The 10358-nt window shown below is 31.9% G+C and overlaps 1 protein-coding gene across 1 annotated transcript in view; it reads left to right on the top strand.

Annotated features, from left to right (window-relative positions):
• The window catches only part of LOC111624189 (R3H domain-containing protein 2-like), a 282865-nt gene that overhangs the window by 132687 nt on the left and 139820 nt on the right, over positions 1–10358 (top strand). The window contains exon 5 of the mRNA XM_023367000.1: positions 4707–4778. The gene's annotated coding sequence lies outside the window, so the exon portion shown is untranslated. The remainder of the gene's footprint in view (positions 1–4706; positions 4779–10358) is intronic.

The raw sequence follows: 10358 nt of genomic DNA on the forward strand, positions 1-10358 counted from the left end.
AAAGTTCAGCGAATTTTTCGCAAAAATAATAATTTATCAGGAAGCACGCGAGCGCCATTCGATGACAATCTCCACGACGAAAACAAGCTTAAGCAACAGCGTAGTCAAATGGTGCACACTCGGTAAGTAATCCTACAATTTTTTGTTTGTAGCATAGTTTATATGGATTATTCCCAAAAAATTACACGTATTTTGGAAATGTTGAGTCGAATTAGTCTAGAATCGATTAATTTTATGGAAGAAACCTTTCAAACAGTCGTAGTCTGTAAACTGCACACTTGCCGGGCTGTGATTGGCTGGACTCCTAGAAGCTGGATTCATAAAAACAGGAACGTATCTACTGTGTTATAGGGGGGTCGACTGTACTGAGTGTCTATCTACAAACTTCAATTTGCAACTCTTGCTTACTGTGCACTTGCATTTTCAATTACTCTAACTGGACTCTTGTATAATCTACACTCCCAGAACTATTAACTCTTTAAACATGAAGTCGGCCGAAATCAATCTTATTGGTTAAAAATGAAATAGGCCAATTGAAAAGTTGTTACACTAGTTTTGCTATACAAGTTTTTTGTAGCTCAGGGTTAAAAACAATTAGTCATTAGCAACAAAGATAGAATGAGTTTTTAGAGCTTAAAGAGTTAAATTTATTATGAGATGGCAGTGTAACCATCTACCTTTAGTCAAATTGATTTATGTCTAATTATTTATCAGCCTTATAATAGCCTGATAATAAATAATTTGACAGTTTTTTTTTTTTTGAAATGTTATGTAAGTATGTGCCAGTGGTGTGGTATTATATGGGCAAAAAGGACAATTGCTTGGAGCTCCCAATAGCAGGGATCCCAAACCAATCTTTTGTAAGAAAATTTTTCTCCAAAAAAAATTCCCTGAAGAAAAATGTCTGAAAACACTGTACTGTACATGGGTCCCCCTAATTCACATTTGCCTGGGCCTCTTAAAGCTATAATATGCCACTGGTTTATGCATGACACATTATGGAAAAGTCCATGGAACTAACAAGGAGATACTCAGAAATATATTTCATAGATTTTGATGAGCTTTTGCATGTTTATTCTGAGCACTAAAAACTATCCCCTATAAAGCCCTAGGATCCACTTTTCTATTTTATTGAAGAAAACTTTGATTTTAGGTGACGACAAAGGATTGCTTTCAGATTCAGGAAATTGGTAGATATTGAAATAATATGTAATTTTATGTATGTTATTTCAAAAACTGAGTTTTTTAACAAAAATTAGCAATTTTTCTTATTTTAGTCAAAATTTGAACTATCTTAAATGTTTGATAGTTAGCAGCATGCAATAGTTGGTTGCAGGAGGTAGAATGCTTACTCACATGTGTTTACATCCACTGAAACTTTTTTGTTCTCTTAATTTTGTTATTTTTGTTTCCAACTATAAACTATGATGATTTTTGAGCTATTTGTTTTTCAGCTGAGTAACTTACTTATAAACAAGAAATACGATTAGGAAGATAGTGAATTATTATATATACGAGGGGTGTTCAAAAAGTATCGAACCTTTGGTTGGTAAAAATACATTTATTGATTTTGAGGTACAAAACCCTAATCCCCTTCAAAGTAGTCTCTTTGGTAATGTATACACTTCTCCTAGCACTCCTGCCATTGCTGGAAACACTGCTGGAACACATCTTTTGAAATGGCCATCAGCCAGTCCGTCACATTCTGCATGTTGTCTTCTCTTGATTCAAATCAGGTTTCTTTTAGTGGCATTTTCAGCTTGGGAAATAGCCAAAAGTCACACGGAGCCATGTTGGGAGAGTGCGGAGCATGACGAACCACAGGAACGTTGTTTGGCAACAAAAGTCTGAATCTGCAGACACAAATTTCGCAGACACTCTCTTCATAACGAAATTCTCAGTTAAAATTGAATGTACCGATCCAATGCTTACTCCTTTCTTATTCGCAAGTTCTCTGACTGTGATACAACGGTCCACCATGACCAAAGTCTGCACTTGCTGAATGACAGTCTCATTTTGGCTTCTTGAGGGTCTGCCTGAACATGGTTCGCTGTCCACTGATGTGCGGCCATCTTTGAAGTGGTTGTACCATTCCTTTATCCATATGTTGCTCATGGAACTATCCCTGAAAGCCTGTTGAATCTTGCAAATTGTTTCCGCTTGGGTATTGCCAAGCTTTTGGCAAAATTTTGATGCAATATCGCTGCTCATGTTGTTCAGTCATTTTCCAACTTACTGGAATCTGATGGGTGCTCACTACACATCCTCACTCATAGGCCGACTGCCAGCGACTTATGCTTTCTGCGGGTGAGAAAAAATTCAGGACTGCGCATGACTGTCCCCTCCACATCTCCACCGAAGGAGGCCTCCTGCGTTTCATTGGTTTATGCGAGAAAAATAAAGTTCCAGTACTTTTTGTACACCCCTCATAGTTTTCCTTAATCATCCATATATGGTCCCTGGCAAATTTTATACATATTGATGGGTTGTAATTGTCATAAAAGCATACAAAGTATATTGTTTTTCTATGTCATGTGCACCAAATGAATGTAGGAATTATGACACAACCACAATTTCTGTTTGTACCATCATTAAGATAAGTCATTAACATTTAGAAAAGTTTGTTTTTCTGTTTTTAATTGTGAGGGTACAAGGTACACAATAGGATATTGTTAAAGATAGGTGCCAGTAACTGACTGTGTACCAGTGCATGAATTGTCATATGCCTGGTTGTGGCATTCTCAATTTTCTTAGAGAAGAGTTGAATTGTTCTGAAGTTCTTCTATGAAATTTTTCAACTTTCTAAAGAAGTAAATGTCACATAGTTGACACAGTGATGTACACTTGTGTGAGAATTATAGGCCAGAGAAAGTTTTATTTAAATTGATTGGCAAATTAAATTAATATTCTAGCGAGAAATTCAACACATTTTTGTAAAATTTGTGGAAAGGGAAGTAAAACTTCCTTTGGGAGAGATGTTATCACACATCTCTGACAAACATCTGTCCATTTGTATCAGAAATAATATCCCGTCAGATGTTATGAATACAAAAATCCAATTGGAGAGAGATTTGTAATAAAAGGCAGAGAAATCATATTCTCAGGGCAGTCAACAAAAAAGCAAAACTGCTTTATTAGCAGGCAGCTGACAATAATCCAGGACTGCCATAGAGGGCAGACATCCATATAGAACAAAGGAACTGCCATACAGAAGTGTGGAAGCCATAGGAAGAGCATAGTCCTGCTCCAGCTCCTCATCATCAGTCTCCAAACCCACCTAATTTCTATCTGCTGAATATTGCCAATTAACCTCAGGTCCATTATGCACCCCATGGAGGTTTAGTCAGAAGTCTGATCTCTTAAAAGAAAGAAAAGACTTGTAATGGAAAGCTGAAGGATTTCACTGAAGCTTAATGATGTGAAACCCAGATGAACAAGTCTATGTGAGTAGCAATCTGTACATTCACAAATGACATGCAGAGGTGTCTCTTTAGCAGATCCACAAAAGTGACAGGAGACTGAGGTTGAGTGTTTCAGTTTATAACATAGACTACATGAATTATTAAAAGCTAGAATTATTATGGAAATGTGTGACACATACTGTATATTAGTACTTTTCACATATTTCCAGTAGCCACCTAATGTTGCAAAATCCTAAGTGCAAACATTTTTTGGTCCATTAAGTGGCCAGTTTTAGGCATTTCCATTGAAGATTTGCATTGACAGTTGAAACTTTTTAAATGTTCTGGAATTTTTTTTGAATATGTTCACTGTAACTAATTTCAAATTTTTGTTGCAATTTTAATATTTCTAACTGTTCTGGAATTTTTGTTTAAAATTCATCAATTTACAGAAAGAATTTTATATTGGTATAACACTTATTAATATCAGTGTTACATTTTGTTACATTGCATAATCATTGGCTTTATTGATGTTGACTTTTTTGAGTGTGGTTGCTGAAACATGTCTAGTTGGCCACCCCTGTAATGTAAATATAAAGGTTCACTTTAAATTTATTTTAAATTGTCTTCCTTATATGAGAATTTAGTAATAGGTCTCCATAATTCAAAAGTTTTTGAATTATGAAATTGAACTCATAAATTCTCAAACTAAGACAGAACACAACAAAGATAGCATTTAAGCTAAGCATTTATGGTTATATTATGAAATAAAGGGTAAATATAATTAGAATAGAAATAATTTAATTTCTAAATGAGGAAAGATCTTTATGGAAATTTTTTTAAGAAGACTATCTGTAAGATTAATTCTATTTCTGAACAGTATTAGTAGAATATCAAGGACAGTCTGAGATTGTTTTAAAAAGTTTATTTAAAGTAACTAAGGTAATTACTTTGAAAAAAAACCAGATATTTGTTTAAACTATAATGCTGTTATATTTTTAATCAATTTTAAGTTGGTAATAATTTACTTAGCAATTGATTTAAAACATTGAAGTATCATTTTTTCAGGCTATGACAGAATTATAGCCCAAAATAATCTAATAATATATGATTAGCATATTTGACAAATGATTTTGGGTTTATTTTATTGTTTATATATGTTTAAGATGATTTAATTATTTAATAAAAGTTACAGTTATTTAAAATGTTAAGTTTGGTTTTACATTTTTTTAAATGAATGAGTTCATATATTTTTAAAAATTAAACTATTATTATTATTTATTATTTGCTTATTTTTTCATTTAGCCAACTTCCTGTTTAATCTGAATCTGCTAATTTATCTGTTCTATACTGCAGACATTATGGCAAAATCAAAGAGTGAGTAATATTTTTACCTTTGCATGTCTTATTTTTTTGTGTCTGTATATGCTTGTTTGTTTGTTTGTTTATTATTAATTCAGTTTGTGTTTGCATTTCTTTCTACATCAAATAAATCCATAAAAATTATTAGGCATGTTTGTTTGATATATTTTTGTTAAAAGTGTTGTTATATCTATAGAACTGCATATAATATTTATAGAACTACATACAATAATTTACTGTTTTCCAAATATTCTGCTGAATGTTATGTATTTATATTTTAGATCATATTATGTATACAGTAGAACCCCCCTATAAAATGGGTTCATATAATATGGATTCATATATAACGGTGAAAAAATTGTGACAATATTCGTATAAACACGCTAAAAGAAACTCGTAAAATACAGTAAAATGTCATTGCCGACTCGTGTCGCGACAGGATTGGTCGAATCTAGACCAATAGAGGATATTGCACAAATCGTTGAGTTTAAATGAGCAGTGGACATACTAAAAAACTATTCATTATTTAACGGCCATAAAAATTATATTTATATTAATGATGTTCAAAAGTTCAGCAAATTTTTCACAGAAAAATAATTTATCAGGAAACATGCACCTGCCGTTTGATACGCCGCTCCACGACGAAAACAAGTTTAAGCAATGGCGTCGTCGAACGGTGCACACTCGGTAAGTAATCCTACAAGTTTTTGTTTATAGCATAGTTTATATGCATTATTCCCAAAAAATTATACGTGTTTTGGAAATGTTGAGTCAAATTAATCTAGATTGGATTAATTTTATGGAGGAAAACCTTTCAAACAGCCATACTCTGTAAACTGCATACGTGCCGGTCTGTGATTGGCTCATGTATTTAAGTGATTATAAAACACGAATTCATATAATACAGAACGTATCTACCATATTATAGAGGGGTCTACTGTACTTATATTTACATGCAGATTTATTAATACATTTTACAAATAATTTCAGAGTTAGTAAGTTATATTGTTAATCTAATAGAGATAATTGTAATGATAGTACCATAATTTTGGGGATAACCCACAGGTTATCTGTGTTTGAAAGATAATTTGAAAGGGTGTGTGGGTTATCTAATGGTGCCAATTTTGAATTCCAATCACAGGTTGAAGTTGATTTACACTAAATGATTTTTTTTCCTAGATTTGTTTTTGAAATTACAGGCCTACAAAAAATGAAAGTGAACACTTTTATTTTGTTATAACTCTTACATTTAATTGTCTTTCTCAGTATGTCCAGTATTTTTGTCCTATGTTCCATTAAAATGGGCTTCGTTACTCCCTTTGCTGAAATTCCAGCCCAAAACATAACCCCTTGCAGATTGAGTTCAGAGTGATTTTTGGCTCTTGTTAATGTAGCAGATCTTCCTTTTGCCTTGGGATTTAAGCTTCAAGAAGAAGTTTTGTCAGTTGTGATAAACTTTTGCCATCTTTTTTTTTCAGCAGATAATAGAATGGCCAAGACCTGCAGTACATTTTCAACAACCACTGCTTTGCTTTGATCCTTGTCTGATGCTCTCTGCTTACCATTTTTAATGTTCAAAATCTGTCCAATGAAAATGCATTGTCCTTTCATTCTTAAATTCTTCTGAACTTATTTGAAGAACCGTTCAACTTCTAAGAGTCCTAAGTATCCCAACTGTTTCATTATTTATTTTATTATTCACCATTTTGTCCTAGATAACTGATCATAGAAAGTCTAGCAAGTGCATTTGTGCAGAATGCACACATGCACTTGCTAGACTTTCTATGATTTAAACATCACCCACATCATTATGCAAATCACTTTTGTTACTTTACAATGTTCACTTAAAAGTGTTCTCTTTGATTTTTTTGTAGACCTGTACATTCATCTTATATTATTAGATTACAAACATGAAAAATTTAAACCAAAGAACATTGATGGTTCAAATGAATATTAAAATCATTGACTTTTGGCAAAATTCTAAAAAGTAATTAATGATGCTGTTACAAAATGAAAATATTAAAACAAATGAAACTTCTGACGAAATTATGTTTAAAAAGTTACAATAATTTGAACAAAATTAAACAGAAAATAATAATAATGTCAATAATAAAATTATGTTCTGTTTAATTTTTGCTGAGTTTCGTTTATTATTATTATTAGACAAGGGAAATTAGTCATAATATAAAAATGATAAATCCTATTTATTTATTTTCTTAGTCATTTGAAAGAAATTTATATAGAAAAATTTGCAAACATTTATTTTCTACAAAATATAATGGATTGGGTTTATAGGATAGTATATAAATAAATAAAAATAAAATAAATTTTTTAAAGAAATGTTGAGAGAAAAGGTGATGAAATTTAATGACACCATGAATCTAAACACAAACATCAGAAATGTGGGATTTACCAGGAATAAATCTGATGGTTATTGCAGTTGGTATTATCTAAGATTTTCTCTCTCTCTCTCTCTCTCTCTCTCTCTCTCTGTGTGTGTGTGTGTGTTCTTTTGGACTTTTTAAAATGTCTTTTATATGTTCTAAAGTTTTTTCTTAATTGTTTAACAAAATACTTTTATAACAAACAATTTTTCAGTGTCAAAAATTCAAAATGAGTAACACTTGCTAAATTGATTTGAGATGCATAATTTGTTAAAGCATGAAAATTTTGCTATCTTTTTATCTGTTCTTCTGATAAGGTCTTTCTTCAGCTTTTAAAATGACAGAAATAAATCTAGTTTTAGAATTTTTATGAAAGTATTATTAGGAATAATAAGACTATTTCAAGTCCTATTAATCAAATAGAATTTTATTGTAATGATCTAGAAAATTCAAGCTATCAAAAACGTGCAAAAAATACTTTTGCAAATTGTTTTGTCAAGCATCATTCCAAACACTTAATTCATAGAGAAGCAACATCAAGTCCCATATCAAATTGTTGAAATGGAAAGAAATGGTGTTCACAGAGAAACTTTAAGTTTGTTTAAATGAATGGAAGTCATAATTTTTTTAGTATTGATTGAAATTATGCATCTCAAATTGTTTATACTTTTAAAAACTGTATTTAGTTAGGTTTATTGAAATTAATTTTATGAAGAAAATTTTAAACTTTAATTTTATTAAAGGTTTAATTTATAATTCAAAAAGTTAATTCTTTATAGCTTAAATTTATTCAAACATAAATTTTATATTAAAACAAGCAAATATTTGTGACATTGTCACAATGCTGGGCAGCAATTTTTAATCATATTTTAAAATTTATTGACAAGACTGTTTTGTTTATAAAATTGCAGTGCCATCAATGGCTGGACACCTTAGAGATTGAAGGAGTACATGTCAGGAGTTGCAATTTGGCACATAGTATTTGGTGCCGAAATCATGTGCACATAAAAATAAACCTGTAAATACTCAGGGGACTGAGAACCGAGTCAAAATAAAAAACAAAATGGTGACATTTTTTCTACAAACAGGTGCTAGCGTGAGATTTGTGTATGCATTGCTCGTTGGGAAGTTGGAAATGCAAACATTGCAAAATTGAATTTTGACTAATGAATCTTTGAAAAAACCCATTTACCTGTCCTGCATTATTCCCAACACCTCTCTCATTGCAACCTGCTGACCTTGACCGGTTGACCCAAGATATCTCGTTTCATCAGAACATTTTTGAAACTAGATGGCACTAGTCGTTATAATTTTATATTAAAACTAACTTCCAAAATATAATTTTTTTTTTGTTTTTACATTTATTAATATATTTATTTTGTTTGTGCAAAATAAAAAAAATAATTTTGAATGATACAATAACCATGATAATGCTTTCAAAAACAGGAAATTTTCATTAGGTATTGACAAAAATTCAATTCAGGGCGACACACAACAGAAAGAAACTTTGACATTGGATAGGTTAATTTCACCAGAAATGCCTCATAGCCATGGCTGAGGCTGGTGAAGTTTGAACGATTGCGCTCAGAACCAGCAATACCCAAGAAGATTGGAGAATGAGAACGAGACCTGCCGTGAGCATTGAAGTGATCCTGCTTAGTAATAAGTCTTCGAGACATGGTATTGTCCCAAAAATGGCCTTACTTGTTTAATTTAAAACATATACTCTTCACTTTCAAATTAATAGTGTATTGCCCCTGTACATCACACTTTTCCTTTAGCAGTCGAGTTGTGCTTGTCATCTATCTAACTCTTTTCAGGAGAAAATTTCTGAATTGAAATAACGTAACTTCTGGTTTGAACCAGACTTTTGTATATAGTTAATCAGGGCCTCCTGTCCCAAATCTTTCAATGTCTTGTCTCTGCTTTCATCTACCTAACTCCACTCTCAAGCTAAGGAAAGACAGACGACAGTGGAAATTTATAGGTTTACAATTTTTTCAAATTGCAGCTCAATGAAATGTTCTTTTTGTCAAAATAAAACATTTATCATAAAAATGTTTAAATAATTATGTTTTCTTCTTAATATAATTGTAAGGATTTACGAATTCAGCACATACTTAAGAAATAGTTAAGCATTTTGTTTTAATGCTAAATGTTAATTTAGGAGAATTTAAAAGTTTTAATCGAAAAGTAGTAGTCTCACTCAGTGCGCATGCTCTGTGGTGACAACGTTTCGAACAAAACTCAAAGGAAAGAGTTAGTTTACTTCGTTAAGAAAATGTTACCTGACGATATCAATGTTTCTGAATCTCTCGAGTGTTTAAATTGTGAATTAAAGGATGAAATGATTGAAATAACTGTCCATCCAAAGCAATCTAAGAAAAATATTTCGGATAAGGCTGCACTAGCAACATTTGTATCTTCGATTTTAGAAACATCTATTTAGTTAAAAACAAATCGTTCGAAAAAAGTCTAATGAAATAAGAATAACGATGATGTCATTCTCGTTTAACTTGTTCGACTTTACGAACATACCCTATATATGAACTTCTGGTTTAGACCAGAAGTCATGTTATTTTAATTCATTTTCTCCTGAATGGAATTAGATGACTGATGTGACTCCAAGAGGTATGATGTACAGGAGCAAGACACTATTCAAATTGAGGACATTATGATGAAAAATTGCCCCCCAGAATTGTGACAATATCACAAATCATTGCTTGCTGGTATATATGCATCCTTAGATGAACACATTGTTTTCAGCTTCAGTTCAGCTAGCTACAAAGAGTTTAGCACCACTCATTTTTAGATGTTAAACTGCATATGAAGAGTGTAATGCCATAGTGTCAATTACAGAAAACCAGAACTTTTCAAGAAAAATAAAAAAATACTTTTTCTGGTGAATGAGTTCCCTTCAAGACTTGAAAGAATTCATTTCAATTTTATAATGAAACGGTAAAAAACTCACCTCAGTTACAAATTCTCTACAGCAGGGGTGGCCAACCTTTTGCATACCATGCGCCAATTTTTTGATAGACGAGTTCAGATGCGCAGTGGCGTACCGTGGGTGTTAGCCGCCCGGGGCGGAGAAAAATTTCGGCCACCCTTTAATCAGGTATTTCAATTTAAAAGATCAAAATTCAGTTGTGTGAAAAAAAAATTAATAAAAAATGCGGTGGTGGTGTAGTTACCCGTACAAAATAGTCCC

Source organism: Centruroides sculpturatus, unplaced genomic scaffold, assembly GCF_000671375.1.
Source record: "Centruroides sculpturatus isolate CEXI.00-Female unplaced genomic scaffold, Cexi_2.0 scaffold70, whole genome shotgun sequence".
Lineage (NCBI taxonomy): Eukaryota > Metazoa > Arthropoda > Arachnida > Scorpiones > Buthidae > Centruroides > Centruroides sculpturatus.